This window comes from Nycticebus coucang, chromosome Y, assembly GCF_027406575.1.
Source record: "Nycticebus coucang isolate mNycCou1 chromosome Y, mNycCou1.pri, whole genome shotgun sequence".
Lineage (NCBI taxonomy): Eukaryota > Metazoa > Chordata > Mammalia > Primates > Lorisidae > Nycticebus > Nycticebus coucang.
Genome location: NC_069805.1, coordinates 3,258,830 through 3,275,493, shown reverse-complemented (window position 1 = coordinate 3,275,493; position 16,664 = coordinate 3,258,830). Strand labels below are relative to the sequence as shown.

Genomic DNA, 16,664 nt, shown 5'->3' with positions numbered 1-16,664 from the left:
GGTGATATTCCCATTTGTGCATTCAACCAACTGCAGATCAAAAATATTCTAAAAAAGAAAATGGATGGATGCAACTCTACTGAGCATGTACAGATTTTTTTCTTGTCATTATTTTCTAAACAATATAGTATAACAACTATTTTACATTGCTTCAATGGGAATTTAGATTGTTTCCATTTTTTAGCTATTTTAGTACTGCTAGAATGCTTCAGGTAAAAGTTTGAGGGTGGTGCCTGTAGCTCAGTGAGTGGGGTGCCAGCCCCATAAACCGAGAGGGTGGGTTCAAACCTGACCCCAGCCAAACTGCAACAAAAAAATAGCCAGGCGTTGTGGTGGGTCCCAGTAGTTCCAGCCTTGGGAGGCCGAGGTAAGAGAATTGCCTAAGCCCAAGAGCTGGAGGTTGCTGTGAGCTGTGATGCTACGGCACTCTATTATGGGCGGCAAAGTGAGACTGTCTTTAAAAAAAAAAAGAAAGAAAGAGGCTTGATGGTACCGCAGCGCGCTAAGCTTCTCCGCTCGCCCATCTCCGAGCGCCGGCCCGGGCACCATCCTCCAGCCAGCATGGATTCTCGCTGCGTGCCGCAAAAGGATCCTGGAGTAAAGAACTTCAAAAAATTCAGATATGTGAAGTTGATTTCCATGGAAACCTCGTCATCCTCTGATGACAGTTGTGACAGCTTTGCTTCTGATAATTTTGCAAACACGAAACCTGAATTCGGGTCAGATATCAGTGAAGAACTGGCAAATATTTTTTATGAGGACTCTGATGATGAATCTTTCTGCGGCTTTTCAGAAAGTGAGGTGTAAGATGTGTTAGACCATTGCGGATTTTTGCAGAAACCAAAGCCAGATGTCACTAACGAACTGGCCAGTATTTTTCATGCCGACTCGGACAGTGAATCATTTTGCGGTTTCTCAGAGTGAGATACAAGCTGGAATGAGGCTGCAGTCAGTCAGGGAAGGTTGTAGGACCCGAAGCCAGTGCAGACACTCTGGACCTCTTGGGGTGGCAACGAAGTTTCCAGCACGAAACAACAGGGGAGCAGCAAGCAAAATAGCAGAGCCCCACCCCCACCAACCTTCAGAGAATTCTGTGACAGATTCCATTTCTGATTCAGAAGATGAAAGCGGCATGAATTTTTTGTAGAAAAGGGCTTTCAATATAAAGCAAAACAAAGCAATGCTTGCGAAACTCTTGTCAGAATTAGAAAACTTTCCTGGCTCATTCCCTCCCAGGCCCCAGTTCACAATCAAGGCGACCCCAAAGGCAGTCATTCCCAGGCATTGATTCCAGGAGAAACCCTGACCCGAGAGCGCGTCCTATTACCAGGTCAAGGTCGCGGATCCGCGAGTCCCTTAGTGCTTTACCTATGGAGGAAGAAGAGGAAGAGGATAAGTACATGTTGGTGAGAAAGAGGAAGACCATGGATGGCTATACAAACGAAGATGACATGCCCAGACGTCGTATCTCTAGATCCATGACCCTTCCACATATAATTCGCCCAGTGGAGGAAATTACAGAGGAAGAATTGGAGAATATCTGCAGCAACTCTCGAGAGAAGATACATAGCCGTTCACTGGGCTCTACTTGTCATCAGTGCCATTAGAAAACTATTTATACCAAAACAAACTGCAGAAACCCAGACTGCTGGGGTGCTCGAGGCCAGTTCTGCGGTCCCTGTCTTGGAAACCGATATGGCGAAGAGGTCAGGGATGCTGTGCTGGATGCGAATTGGCATCGCCCACCTTGTCGAGGAATCTGCAACTGCAGTTTCTGCCGGCAGCAAGACGGACGATGTGCAACTGGGGTGCTTGTGTTTTTAGCCAAGTACCATGGCTTTGGGAATGTACACGCTTACTTGAAAAGTCTGAAACAGGAATTTGAAATGCAAGCTTAGGATCTGGAAGATTTGATGCCTGCCTTCCACTTTCTCAGATCTCCCTTCTTAAAGTTTTCAGTTTTGTCATTGATTGAAACCTGAATCAAGAATCTTGATCAGTCTGTTTTAAAGGAAACTCCAGTCAAATTAGTCTCAGAACACACACGTGTTTCTGGGGCGTCACTGAAGGTATATTCCTAGTTATACTTTGCCCTCCAGCAGTTTCTCCTCTTCCCCCATGGGGTCCTATCTCATAGCATTCCCTTCTATTTCTAATGGTCCTCTTCTGCTGCTTAGTTTCTGAATTCCTTTTAAATGACAATTTGTGGATGTGCATTTGATGTAGTGGATGCTGAAATAACTCTAGAATCCACCCATCAAACCCAAGTACTTAGAAACACAGTGGTTGAGTTAACTAACTAGATTTATTGAATTTCAGAGAACAGTCCTCTAACTTGTTTACATAAAAACAATGAGTATAATTTAGTCTTCAAACTAGCTAACATTTTTAACAGAATCAAAGCACAAAAGTCTTAAAATTGTGTGGAAATATTAGGTGATTGTTGCAAAGTAAAGTATATTATTTCAGATGCCTCTCATGAGAGTATTCCACGCCTGGTACTTACTATACAGTTGAGACTTAGTTGCTGCTAATTTCTTCTACCCTAAGGTTAAGTGGTGCATCCGGCTAGTATGCAATCATGATCCAAAGGTTTGAGGACTGTGTTACATTTTGAACTTATAGAAAAGACATCCTGAGAAATTAGGATGGTGAAACTTCGGGAGTAGGCTAATTGGAATTCTTGGTTTAAAACTTTAGTAGAATTGCAGTTTGCGAAGTTTATTTCAATTCCTATGTCAGGCATTTCAAATAAATTCTTGGGCCACTTTGCATGGAAACCTTGATATTAATAACTAGTATATTAGGGCAGCACCTGTGGCTCACTGAGTGGGACGCTGGCCCACAAGGATGGCGTGTTCGAACCTGGCCCCCACCAATCTGCAACAACAACAAAAAACTAGTATATGATTCTTTGCAGTTTCTTGAAGAAATTATAAGCTAGGCCCAGGGTTCATGGTTAGATAAGCACTTTTATAACAGTGAGCAGTGCCTTTTTGGAAATGGGTTACTTTTTTTTTTTTTCTGAGACAGACTCAGTCTCTGGGCAGAATGCCATGGCGTCATAGCTCACAGCAATCTCAAATTCTTGGGTTTGAGCAATTCTTTTGCGTCAGTCTCCTGGGACTGCAGGTGTGCACCACCATGTCTGGCTAGTTTTTCAATTTTTAATAGAGGTGGGATCCTCCTCTTGCTTGGGCTCGTGAGCTTGAGCAATGCACTTGCATTGGCCTCAGGATTACAGGCATGAGTGCCGGCCACTGGAGATGGGTAACTTTGAACAATGTGTTAACTCAACACCTCTGCCTGTTTAGTTTCTGGGCAGATTCGACAGCCTGTACTTCCTTTGTCTTCTGCATTAATCAGATTGTTTGCGAGGTGGACTAGAGGTGGAATCTTAAGTGTTTGCACCTCTAGTTTCCTTGCTCATTTTGGTGTTTGGAACATAATTGGACATTGAATCACTAACTGTAAATACAGCTTTTGATCTGTAATGCTTTTATATAAAGGTTTTTATTTTAATAATAAAAAGTTTTGTTCTAAAAAAAAAAGAAAGAAAGAAAAAAGAAAGTTTGTTTGAGTGCCTGTTTTTAATTCTTTGGAACTGTTGAACTGTATGATAATTCTATGTTTTAATTACTTTAAGAACTAACAAAATGTTTCCATAGCAACTGCACAATTTTATACACCAATAAGCAACATCTGAGAAGTCCAGTTTCTCCACGTCTAACAATAATATTATCATCTACCCTTTTGATTACATTTATCCAAATGTGTATAAAATAACTTTTTATAATTTTACTGTTTATGATTTCCATTTTAATTAATAAAGCATAATTATATTTTGTATAGTTTTGATTTGTATTTCCTTTATGGAAGCTTCCTTATTGAAGGTAACTTATATTTCATTGGCCCCTTGGGGTCTGTCATCTTGGGTATGTCATCTTGGGAAAATGCCTATTCAAATGCTTTGCCTTTGTAAAATTTAAATTATTTGTCTTTTATTATTGAGATATATGTGTTCTTTTTGCATTCTCATCCAAGTCCCTTTGGAGATACGATTTGCAAATTCTTTTCTTTCTCCTATGAATTAGCTTTTAACTTTCTTCGTGATGTCCTTTGCTACCTAAAAGTTTTTAACCTAATTTATCTATTTTTTCTTTTTCACTTCTACTTTTAGAAGCCATTGCTAATATTAGGACATGATGATTTACTACTATTTATTCTTCTAAATTTTTCTTTTTTTTTTTTGTAGAGACAGAGTCTCACTTTATGGCCCTCGGTAGAGTGCCGTGGCATCACACAGCTCACAGCAACCTCCAACTCCTGGGCTTAAGCGATTCTCTTGCCTCAGCCTCCCAAGTAGCTGGGACTACAGGCGCCCACCAAAACGCCCAGCTATTTTTTGGTTGCAGTTCAGCTGGGGCCGCATTTGAACCCGCCACCCTCGGTATATGGGGCCGGCGCCTTACCGACTGAGCCACAGGCGCCGCCCCTAAATTTTTCTCTTTTTTTCTTTTCTTTCTTTTTTGAGATAGAGTCTGACTTTGTCACCCTTGGTAGAGTGCTGTGACATCATAGCTTACAGGAACCTCAAACTCTTAGCCTCAAGTGATTCTCTTGCCTCAGCCTCCCAAGTAGCTGGGACTACAGGTGCCCACCACAACACCTGGCTATTTTTAGAGAGGAGGTCAAGCTGGTCTTGAACCTGTGAGCTCAGGCAATCCACCTGCCTTGCCCTCTCAGAGTGCTAGGATTACAGGCATGAGCCACTATATCCGGCCATCTTCTAAAATTTTCATGTTTTTATTTCTTACACATATGACTCTGAAGCACTTCAAATTAATTTTTATATATTGTATACCGAAGGTTACAATGTCATTCTTCTAATTGTTGATATTCACTTATCCTAGCACCATTTGTATATGACCGTTCTTTTCCACATTGAATTGTTTTGTCATTGTTATTGAAAATTAGCTCATAATAGCTTATTTTGTGATATAATAATATCTTGCTTATTATAACTGAGAGTGTATTTTTGAACTTTAAATTTTATTTCATTGGTCTATATGCCTATCCTTATACCATATATCATTAATACCACAGGTTTTTATTGTCACTTTGTAGAAAGTTTAGAAATTGGGAGGTATGTGTTCAACTTTATTTTCAATTTTGATTTTGTTTTCTGGATTCCTTATAATTCTACATGAATTTTCAGATCAGCAGTTCACTTTTGGAAAAACAAACAAACAAGAAAAGTCAGGCGAAGGCTGGGCACAGGTAGCTGACACCTGTTATCCTAGCACTCTGAGAAATCAACACAGAGGGAATGCTTGATCTCAGGACATCAAATTTAGCCTAAGAGAGAGTAAGACCTATAGTCCCAGCTATTCAGGAGGCTGAAGCAAGAATATCACTTGAGCCTGAAGTTTGAGGTTGCTTTGCGCTATGATAATGCCACAGAACTCTTCGAGGGCTCTGCCACTTTATGAAAAAAGCCAGGGGAGATAAGTATATATAGGATATAAGTACTTACATGGGTTATATTGATGCTGTAGATTAGTTTGGGAAGTACTGCCATCCTAATGGTACTGAGTCCACTAATATAGGAATGTAGATGTCTTTTCATTTTTTTAAAGCTCTCTAATTTCTTTCAACATTACCGTGTAGTTTTCTTGGGTAATTCTTATACTTCTTAAATTTAGTACTATATATACACATTTTTTGGTGATATTGTAAGCCTAGTGTTTTTTCACTTTTTTTTTGAGACTCTTCTTACTCTGTTACCCTGAGTAGAATGCTGTGGCATAATCAGAGCTCACACCAACTTCAAACTCTTGGGTTTGAGTTATTCTCTTGCTTCAGGCTCCTGAGTAGCTAGGACTATAGATGGGCACCACAACCCCCAGCTAATTTTTCTATTTTTGCTACAGACAGGGTCTCACCCCTGCTCAGGCTGGTCTCAAACTCCTGAGCAAAGCAATCCACTTACCTCAGCCTCCCAGAGTGCTAGAGTTATAGGTGTGAGTAACTGAACATGGCCTTCACTTTATTTTTGAATTACTCATCACTTATATATTGAAATACAGCTAGTTGCATGTGTTGATCTTGCTTATTATAACTGAAGAATTCATAATTAGCCTTGCTAGATATGAAAACAACATGTGTGTTTTCCCTATCATTTTCTGTACACAGATCATGTGTTTCAAATATACTCATGCCTTGCAGTCTAACATTTAGGTCAACTATGGGACTACATATGCAGGGGTGGTTACATTAAATTGTAATGAGGTATTTTTAGACGTGTTTAAAACCATTGCAACTATTTACCATGTTAAACTTAACACAATGTCTACACATTATTCAGTATAGTAATATTCTGAACAGATTTGTAGCCCAGGAGCAAGCCTAGGTGTCTACTAGGCTATAATACTATATTTGTGTAAATATATTCTAAAATGTTCATAAAATACTACAATCACCTAACGATGCATTCCTCAGAATATATATCCCTGTTGTTAAGCCATGCACAACTGTGTAATATTATTTCTTCCTTTCTAATCTCTATACCACCAGTTGTGCTTTCAATCAGTTATCCATAATCTGCAACAAGTTTTGAGACTGGAAGGACATAGAATTCCTGCCAAATTATAACATTTCACTTAGATTTGTTTGGTACATCTTATGCTTTCAGATTATCAGAAAGCATCTATCTATTCAGTATTAGAAAGTAGTGAATCTTATTTACTCCTCTATAAGGACACTGTCAAGCGGTGGCTCACGCCTGTAATCCCAGCACTGTGGGAGGCTGAGGAGGGAGAATCGCTTGAGCTCAGGAGTTCGAGACTCGCCTGAGCGACAGTGAGACCCCGACTTGTGAAAAAAATGGAAAAACCCAGCGGGGCGCCGCGGCAATCCCAGCGGCTTTCGGAGGCTGAGGCAGCGGGGTGCCCGCAGCCCGAGTCTGAGGTTGTGGTGAGCTACCACGCCCACCGCACTCTGCTCAGGGGCATAGGGTGGGACCCTGTCTCAACAAAAAAAAAAAAAAAAAAAAAAGAAATCTCACTATTCTATGTTCTGGAAAATGGCTTAAGATGAATAACATTTCTCCCAAATATATTAAATAAAATTCACGGCAGCACCTGTAGCTCAAAGGAGTAGGGTGCCAGCCCTATATACTGTAGGTAGCAAGTTCAAACCCAGCTCTGGCCAAATACTGCAAAAAAAAAAAAAAAAAAAGAAAAAGAAAATGACACATTAATAAAATACAAATAAATAAAATAAAAATAAAATTCACTGTCCACTTTTTCTCACAACTGTCATAAGACTCATGTGTATGACAGTGTCAATCACAGATTTTTCTGTACCTAGACATAAAGAAAAACATTTCCTGTTCTGCTAACTTATGTAGACTCCTCAAAATTGTTAAATTAACTTCAACTGTAATTTCTCTACCAGTAAATCGTCTTATTTCTTCCTATAAAGCAAAACCACCCTACAGAAACACTAACCTTTGAATCTGAGGTCCTCTCTCAAAACAATGGCCTAAATTAAAACAATCTTCTTGCCTGTTCAGTTTCTTGCCAAAATCAGTTTAGGCAAACATGGATTCCTGACATCCAAAGACAGGTTTAAAACACAAAAATTTGGCAGGGCAGTCTTGGAGACTGCTTGTATAGCCTTTAGGAGGAGAGTTTCTGGTTTATCTTTCCCCCAAATGTTTTTTTTACACCTGTGTTCGGGCCTTCCTTTCTTTGCATGAAGTGAAGTTCCATTACTGAACAAATAGCAGAAACTCAAGTGAAAATCTCAGCCCTCAAGACAGCCTAGTGCTCAGCCTTGTCTTTGGAACTGTGTCTTAGTAACCAGCACCCCCAGGCCACCACAGATCTTGCATACTCAAAAGTAAGCAGAAATCAAGCAGAGATAGCAAGCAAAGAAACCAGAACTAAGTAAACTGCACATATAGTCATAAACAAATCTCACCTTTTTTCCTTATAAGGTTTATAGTCGAATGTGCTGCTTTCAAGATTCTAAAAAGAAAGGTGAGAAGTTGCTGTGGTGCTATCAGGAACTACAATCTCTACAAAGTAGAAGAATCTGGCTTTTCCTCTAAGAAGCAAGAGACCTTTGACACACTTCACACCCTCTTCACAATTTGGGATGATCAGCTACTGATTTATGGGACTATCCACTACATCTGTGTCTGGAAGTGAAACACTTGTGAATATGTAAATTCCTTGAAGGATGGAGCCCCTGTGTTAATGCAGCACAGCAATTTCTGTAAAGTTGTCTTTATGAGGACCAATGCCGAAGAGCACATTCCAGGGCCTGGGGAGTTCTATGCTAGTGTTTTTCTCTGGAGTGGGTAGACTCCAACTCTGTAAATCCTCTCCACCCTTCTTTCAGAAGAAGTATATTAAAAACAAACAAACAAACAAAACAAAACAAAAACACTGTCTATTCTTTACATCTTTGGCATTATCTTTTCCCTGCCTCTGTTCACTCTTTCTTTCTTTCTTTATTTGCAGTTTTTGGCCAGGGCTGGGTTTGAACCTGCCTCCTCCGGCATATGGGGCCAGTGCCCTACTCCTTTGAGCCACAGGCACTGCCCCTCTGTTCACTTTCTAAACTGCCCATAACTTCTCTATAGAAGGTGACTATATCTGTAAAGAATGTCCTACAAAAGAGAACATAGGCATTGATGATGAGAAAGGAAGTACAGCATGAACATCGGCTACCTGAGTATAGTGGTGGTGCCTACGTATGCTCACAGTGACTGTAAGCTTCAAAGACACAGTCTTGCCATAGCTGTAGCACTCCCTGCTGCCAAAGCCATCATGTGAGAAGGACAGAGGATAAGGAGAATCAGCCTTTGAGTAGACATAGTGTAAATCAGATTTTGTTTCCTCAAAGTTCAAGAGTCAGGTAAAACCTACCTCTGGCAAGGTTAAGTTGGGGCTTTCTAAAGCCAAAATCTGTTTTACTTTTTTAACAAAAGGCACGTGCACCTATACTTGGTAGTAAATGATAATTCCCCAAAAGAGGCAAATTTATAACTCTCATACAGATGTATTACATAGGCATTAAAGGTTATTTACTTCAAGATGAAGGAAAAAAGGATGTTAGAACCTATTGAAAGAGAAGTCAAAGAAGCACAAATTTATATGGTGTAAAAGAATATTGAAATGACTGGCAAAACTGATTCTTAATAGGGGATGTCCTATGCGGGACAGAATTTACTTGTATGTACAAGAATTGTTTGGCATAGCTATCAGCATCTACAACTTAAATAATCGTAAAATAGTACCACACAATCAGAATCAGATAATCACTAAAAACAGGCAAACAAAATTCCCCAAAACAAAAACAAAAATAGTTTTCCAACGAAGCAGTAATTTTTCTTTATATTGCCATATTTCAATTACCTTTAAAAAATTATTTCTAATCAAGGGTTTGAGGGAAATTTGACTTTTTAAAAAAAGGCCTCATTATGATTATTATTAGTACAATAATTGTTGTAGTACTATTGCTGAGAAGCTACACCCCACTCTTGAAATGCTGATTTGAAGGTGTTCATGTGCACTTCCAAATCTGCCAGAAATACTGGAAGAATGTCCAAATTTTTCACAATGAAAGTCAAGTTAAGTAGAGGAAGCTGCTACAGATTTATCAGTTTTCTTTCTAGAAGCAGTAGTGATGATAAGAATAGATAATAACATGCAGCAGAACTAAAACAGTTAAGAAAATATAGTTTTGTCACTAGGGTGCTGATATTGTTGTTATTGTTCCATGCGGAGTCTCCTGCAGAGAGAAATCAAGAATCTTAGGTTAGCTGATGATCATGTGAGGCAGCCATATTATTTTAATGTTAATTAATCTCATCACTTATACAGCATGAGTTTAGTACTATAACATAAAAGATACTTAATACTGTCCTGTTTTGTGAGAAACTGTGCTACCATAAGGAGAAAGGAAATACTATGTTTATACATTTTTAAAAATAGTGCATTTGTTTGGTTTTTAGTACTCTTGAGTTCATGAGAGCCACGGGCTGGGTTTGGGAGCCTCACAGAATTGAAAAGTGGAGTTTTTAAAAATATTCATGATCTCTCTTCCTGTTCTTTGTTTAGGTCTCTGTTTCTTGGCTGTTCCTCCCGCACCTAGCTTCCTGGACTCTTCATTGGCAGCTATCTTGGCCAAGAGGAAGTCAGAGTCAGATGATTGGTATAACCTCATATTGACTACCTGGTTTTCTTTTCCCCTATAGTTAGAAGCATTTATCAGAAGAAACCCAAAACTCCCTGCCAAGGGTTTTCTTCAGTATTAGAATCCTTGTTCCCATTTCCCACCTAAGTAAAACTGAAAGTTTAGTCAGTGTCTAGCTGCTCTCCTAGGTCCCCAGAGGCCAAATATGTTTACTGAAACAACACACCCTCTCCAGGCAAGTACGGTACTAGTACTTCTACTAGGTGTGTGGGGTTAGAGCATGGTGACAAAAGAAAATAAGTACTCTCAGGAAGGAAGCCAGTCTGTGGCAAGACAAGAAGATCAATTTCCAAAAGAAACAAGAAACTAAGACAGTAGAGTAGTTATTTTCAACCAGTGTGCTGTGCGAGTATATTAGATGTGCTGCAAAAATTTTAAGAAATCATTATTTTTGAAAGAAATTCAAAGCACAGTAATTATGTTAGTTTTTATTCTTTTTTTGGATCAACATAATTTAAGTGTGCTATGGAAGTTTAACCATAGGTTCAAGTGTCCTGTAAGATAAAAAAGATGAAAAATATTGATTGTGATTGTGCAGGACAGTAGCAGAGAAGCCAAGGGGTAGGAAGTTCTTGCTATATTATACTGTTTTCTTGTTCTGTAGCTTGTTCTGATAAAGTTCTTTTCATTGAGGCCCAGAGATGGAAACTGGTTGGAGGGTAGCCGGCCTTTGGTTGCAAATTAAATATTTGTATTAACCTGGATGGAGTTGAGACACATTCTTCTTAGTAAAGTGTCTCAAGAGTGGAAAACCAAGTATCCAATGTATTCAATACTAATATGAAGCCAGTAGACGATCTAATACACAACCACATAGGAGAAAACTCAATTCAATTTAAGATGCAGGGGAAGAGTGAGGGAGATGGGTGTGCTTCCATTTAATGGGCACAATGTAAGGATATATGGCACACCTCTTGAATGTAGGACATGCCTAAAACGGGGACTCTACCTAACAAATGCAAACACTGTAACCTAATTGTACCTCACATTAATTGGAAATAAAAAAATATTAAAAATATAGGTTGACCTAAGCTACCAGGGCTGAGATACATGGTAGTCAAGTGCCTGTACTCATAACTGCTTAGGAGGATTAGGCAAGAGGATTGTTGAAACTCAAGAGCATGAGATGGCTGTGAGCTATGACATTACAGCACTCTATCGAGGGCAACAGAGTAAGACCTTATCTCCTAGAAGTAAAAAGAAAAAACAAGGTAGCCAAGGACTTTCTTGACTTCTTGAGAAAGTGTCCCAGTCTCACAGGGAAGGGGGGACCAAGGGGTCAAGATAAGTGAAGAAGGCTTAGAGATACCAGTAGTGGTAGTCATGGGCAAGTATTATGTTAGGAAGGGCTGACTACTCTTGCTGAGTATGGACTACAACATAAACTGCTTGTACATTTCTTGATCTTTTGCTGAACCTCTAAGCTCTTTCTTCCCATTGTGTCTTGTGCAATCTTCTTGTCTTGTCTTTGCTTGTCAGTGTTTTGAGTAGACCTGTAAGTACTCTAAAGTACTCTAAACTTTGCCCTGTTTGTTTTGACTGTTATGCTGGCATACAGTAAATGTTCATGTGGGAAGGAACAGGCCAAACCCCAAACCATATGGCAATTTCCAGGCCTGGAATTTCACAGTTTGTACTTACCACTGGCATGTTGCAAAAGGGCAATTTAGTCATACAGTGCCTTCTCTGACCCAAACTTAGCCCAGCTAAGTGGGCCAGAATAGGGATGCCTGATGTGTGTGTATATGTGTTTGGAAAAGGCAGGGACTCTGTGGATCAGCCACTGTAGGGGAAGTAGGTAACACTGGCCTCAAGAACTTCTGGCTAGGCTGAAGCTGGTAGCTCATGAAGACACCCTTCTAACTCTTCCCTGAATTCAGGTCTTAACAGCAGAATCTGATTATATTCTTTGAAAGTACACTGGTGGCTAGGGTCAAGACAAGTGAGGAAAGGAGATGGCAGACATGTAGGTGGACCCAGAGAAGGAAGGCCTAGGTCAAGTTGCAGTCTCTAAGGAGTCTGGAAAGCAATGAATCAAGGCTTTGTGAGGAGTGACAGGGAACTTGATGGGAATAACTGAACATTGGGCTAACCTAGGGAACTCCCAGGCAGAATGTTTGAACTCCACCCAAAAGAGGCAGGGAAGTGTGGAGCCAGTTTAGAGTGCCCTAGGAGAGACTTCTTAGCTCAGCAAGAATGGGCAACTTCTATAATTCCTTCAGGTAGTGAATCACTTGAAGAGTTGATTCTGCTACCAGATGAGAACAGTCTTCAAAAGTACTTTCTTAGGAGGATGTTCTCCCAATCCATACAGGTATATACAGAAAATGTAGTCTTCCTCTTTCCTTATGGGTTAATAACTCTAAGGATACTTCATGATAGACTTCATGGAATACATATACCATAGTTTACCCATTCATGAGAGGGCCCTTGGGTTGTTCCCAAATCTTGAAAATTGTGAACTAAGCTATGATAAATATTTCAGTCCATTTTTCAAACTGACAATATCAAGTGTTGGTGATGTTGATGATGGAATCAGGGGTAGCGTTGAAGAAAGAGTCCATAGAAAAGAGAGGAAGCCAGAGAAGTCAGAAAGCTTGCAACAACCGCAGGAGGTGGTGGCTTTCTTCTCCTGCTGGGGGTATGTGCAGACGGACTGCAAAAGAGTTGAAAAAGATGTAAACAGAGCAGAAAGATTAAGAACCGAGCTTATAACGCAGCTCCTGAAATCAGCGGTGTAAGTGAAAAAGCCACAGAATTTATCAAGCAGACATCGAGATGTCCAGGGGATCTGTGGGAGGCTTTTTGTGAGGCCTTGCATCTTAAGGACATGAATGTTCTACTGCTGTGGATTTAATAATGGAAAAGGAAGTGGTGGCAACAAAGTTGTCTCTGGACAGTGTGTGCTGCAAAAGTCTGTTGGGCCAGGAGAAACCACCTAGCCATACAGTAGTGAACTTACAATGTAGCATTGTGCCATCTGAGCCTGGGCAAACTTGTACCTGCAGTTAAACAACCAGTATGTTAGGTGAAAAATGGTATTCTGGAGTAAAACGTAGTTTCATCAGTATTTAAAAATTTGTTTATGAATTACCTATAAAATGTCGCCATTGGGTACGGATATGAAGAGAAAAAAAGTCTGTTGGATTAAAATATGATCCTTTTTTTTATTTAAATAAATTGTTCTTCTATGTGAAAAAAAAAAAGAAAAGAGAGGAAGCCAATCCAGAGATTGGAAAGGCTTTGATAGAAAAGGGCAGAGAGGGTTTGGCGCTTATAGCTCAGCGGCTAGGACACCAGGTGAGTTCATGGAAACACATCAGCACACCTGTATTATTTGTATACCACTCTTTCTTGTTCATGGAAACACATCAACACATCCATATTATTTGTATACCTCTCTATATACAATGTTATTCATCAATAAAAATGCTATTTAAAAAAATTAAAAAGCTCTTTCTTTTTTTTTTAAGACAGAGTTTCAAGTTGTTACCCTCAGTAGAGTGCTGGGGTGTCACAGCTCACAGCAACCTCAAACTTTTGAGGTCTTGAAGTCTCTACATCAGTGATTTTCATCTAGTGAATCATGCACACATATCTTAGGTGTGCTGTGAAAAATTTTAAAGACCATTAAGTTATTTTTGAAAGAAGTTCAAACCATGATAAGTATATTCTTTTTTTTTAACTCCTTTTTTGGGGGCTTAAGCGATTCTCTTGCCTCAGTCTCCTAAGTAGCTGGGACTACAGGTGCCAGGCTATTTTTGGTTGCAGTTGTCATTGTTGCTCAGCAGACCAGGCCAAGCTTGAAACCGGCACCCTAGCTGTATGTGGCCAGTGCCCTTGCTGAGTGAGCTGCTGGTACCACCTAAAAAAGCCCTTTCTACATAAAAAAGACTCCTCAGATTTCAAGTTGAGAGCTTCTCAGGTCAATACCTAACTTGCCTCTTGGGCAGAACCTTTAAATCAAAGGTGTCCATAGTTTTGGCTTCTCTGGGCCACCTTGGAAAAGGAGTTGTCTTGACCCACATATTAAATACACAAACACTAATGAGAGTTGATGAGCAAATAAAAAAAAAGGTCTATGAACACCTTTCATGGTATCTCTCACTACAGATAAATAATAAAATCTCTACATTAGTGATTTTCATCTAGTGAAGTCATGCACACAGATCTTAGGTGTGCTGTGAAAAATTTTAAAGATCATTAAGTTATTTTTGAAAGAAGTTCAAACCAAGATAAGTACATTTTTTTTAAACTTTTTTTCTTGATTAACATAATTTAAGTGTGCTACAGAAGTTAAATAGGTTCAAGTGTGCCATGAAATAAAAATGGTTGAAAAACACTGCAAATCATAGACTCATTTCAACATTTGGCCTGGACTCAGCTATCTTACCTCCAAAAGTAAATGATGTCTCCATAGTCAGTATTAATACTTTTAAAGGAATTCCTAGCACTGTTTAGGGTCTTGTCCCTTGTGATATTCACAGTCTTTTTTTTTTTTTGTAGAGACAGTCTCACTTTATCGCCCTCAGTAGAGTGCCGTGGCGTCACCCAGCTCACAGCAATCTCCAATTCCTGGGCTTCAGTGATTCTCTTGCATCAGCCTCCTGAGCAGCTGGATTACAGGCACCCACCACAATGCCTGGCTATTTTTTGGTTGCAGTTCAACTGGGGCTGGGTTTGAACCCGCCACCATCAGTACATGGGGCCCATGCCCTACTCATTGAGCCACAGGCACCACCCTGAAATTCACAGTCTTGCCAATGATTTGCATGATATCCAGTTTTAAAGCTTTTGTGCATAATTTTTTTCTTTTTTTTTGAGACAAAGTCTCACTGTGTTGCCCTGGGAAGAGTGCTGTGGCGTCACAGCTCACAGCAACCTCAAACTCTTGGGCCTAAGCGATTCTTTTGCCTCAGCCTCCCAAGTAGCTGGGACTACAGGCGCCCACCACAACATCCAGCTAATTTTTTGGGGGGGTGGGGTGGGATGGGGAGTGTAGTTGTCATTGTTGTTTGGCAGGCCCGGGCTGGGTTCGAACCCACCGGCTCTGGTGTATGTGGCTGGCGCCCTAGCTACTGAGCTACAGGCACCGAACCATGCATAAATTTTCTTGATGCACCAATGCTTCAGGAAACAAGAGTTTTGAGTGGAAAGTGCATCATCTTCTATTAATTTAATAAGTCCCTCCTTTTTTTTTTGTAGAGACAGAGTCTTACTGTACCGCCCTCGGGTAGAGTGCCCTGGTGTCACACGGCTCACAGCAACCTCTAACTCTTGGGCTTACGCGATTCCCTTGCCTCAGCCTCCCCAGCCGCTGGGACTACAGGCACGGGCCACAACGCCTGGCTATTTTTCTGTTGCAGTTTGGCTGGGGCTGGGTCCGAACCTGCCACCCGCCGGCATATGGGGCTGGCGCCCTACTCACTGAGCCACAGGCGCCGCCCTAAGTCCTTCCTTTTTATCTACCATTGCTAGGGCACCATGAGTAATTGTACCAGATATGCTGACAATGGACAAAGAAAATCACTTTACCGTATTTTTTACTACTTTGTATAAATCTCTTGATTAGTTGTGTCTTTTAATGACTCTAAAGAAGCCATTTCTTCAGTAACAGTATGTTTGCCATCAATACTCTAATAAAAAACGGCAAATTGAGCCATATTTATGGATCAGTGGTGTCATCCATTGGCAAACTGTAAAATTTAAATAAGCAGCTTTATTCTTCAATCATCTTTTTTTGTTTTTTTGAGACAGAGCCTCAAGCTGTCATCCTGGGTAGAGTGTCATGGCATCTTAGCTCACAGCAACCTCCAACTCCTGGGCTTAAGCGATTCTCTTGCCTCAGCCTCCCAAGTAGCTGGGACTACAGGCACCCGCCACAATGCCCGGCTACTTTTTGGTTGCAGCTGTCATTGTTGTTTGGTGGTCCCAGGCTGGATTTGAACCCGCCAGCTCAGGTGTATGTGGCTGGTGCTTTAGTCGCTGAGCCACAGGCACCGAGCCTCTTTGATCATCTTTTGATAGATTTTCCAGTTTCTTCTATTTGCCTGGCTATAGTCTAGTGAGACAAAATGATTTTACGAATATCCCCCTTTTTTAGGGCAAAATATATCTGCCATGCTTCCCACACACGCAGAATAATACACTCAACCAGTATGGTTTTGTTGTATTATTGGGGTTTTGATATTAAATATGCTATCACATTGCTAGTTTTAGATCAGAATCCATCTGGGTGGTAATTTTTTAAACAAATTTTTGTTCAGAAGGCAGACTTTTTTTTTTTTTTGAGACAGAGTCTCCCAGTGTTGCCCTTGGTAGAGTGCCTTGGTGTCACAGCTCACAGCAACCTCAAAATCTTGGGCTTAAATGATTCTCTTGCCTCAGCCTCCAGG

The 16,664-nt window shown here is 40.4% G+C and overlaps 1 pseudogene; it reads left to right on the top strand.

Annotated features, from left to right (window-relative positions):
* The first annotated feature begins 503 nt into the window (after positions 1–503).
* On the top strand, positions 504–1,957 carry LOC128579091 (cell division cycle-associated protein 7-like; annotated as a pseudogene).
* Positions 1,958–16,664: the final 14,707 nt, after the last annotated feature.